The following is a 1,063-nucleotide window of genomic DNA, read 5'->3' on the forward strand; positions in this document are numbered from 1 at the left end:
ACAAGAGAAGAAGTTCCTCTTGGGACACCGGACAAACCGGAACATAGCAACAGTATCTACAAAGATAGATGAAACTTTTGAGAAAGCATTCAATGAATGTAATATCTCCCCTAGACTGAAGTCTACGGAGTTACATTCTTTGAAAACAGTAGTGAGAAAATACAAACAAGCTTTTGCGTATGGAGACAACCCAATAGGAACTATTAGAGGACATGAATTGAAGTTGAAACTCAATGTGGAAAAACCTTATCCGCCAATCCTGAAGAAACAAGCGTACCCTGCCAGTCCCCGCAGTAGAGATGAAATAGAGAAACATATAGGAGAACTAGTGAAATTTGGCATCTTACGAAAAGTAGGAGCAGATGAGGAGGTGGATATCACCACACCAGTCATTATAGCATGGCATAATGGGAAATCACGTATGTGTGGTGATTTCAGGGCGCTTAACACCTTTACGGTACCAGACAGATATCCTATGCCAAGGATAACACATTGTTTGACGAATCTAGGTGCAGCATTATACATCACAACGATGGATGTCATGAAAGGGTTCCACCAGAATCAAGTGGACGAATTTAGCCGATATTTACTAAGAATTATATCTCACATGGGAATCCATGAATACCTAAAAATGCCATTCGGGATCAAAGGTGCACCAGCACATTTTCAACGAATGATGGATACTGAATTCGCAACAGAACTTAGCGAAGGTTGGATGATCATTTATATCGATGACATTATAGTTTTTTCTAAAACATGGGAGGATCATTTAACGAAACTAGAACATGTTTTTAAGAAACTTGTCAATTTAGGTATGACAATATCACTACAGAAAACAAACTTCGCGTTTGAGGAGCTGAAAGCCCTTGGTCATGTCGTGTTGGGCTTATGGATAGCTATCGACCAAAACAAGGTAGCAGCGGTTCTTCAGAAGCAAATTCCGCAGACCGTTAAAGAAGTCCAATGTTTTTTAGGATTCGCGAATTACTATAGATCACACTTGGAAGGGTTCGCTAAGGCGAGTGGGCCACTGTACAAACTACTCCAGAAAGGAGTTACGTTC

Source organism: Melampsora larici-populina (genome assembly GCF_000204055.1).
Source record: "Melampsora larici-populina 98AG31 unplaced genomic scaffold MELLAscaffold_29, whole genome shotgun sequence".
In the NCBI taxonomy this organism is placed as follows: Eukaryota; Fungi; Basidiomycota; class Pucciniomycetes; order Pucciniales; family Melampsoraceae; genus Melampsora; species Melampsora laricis-populina.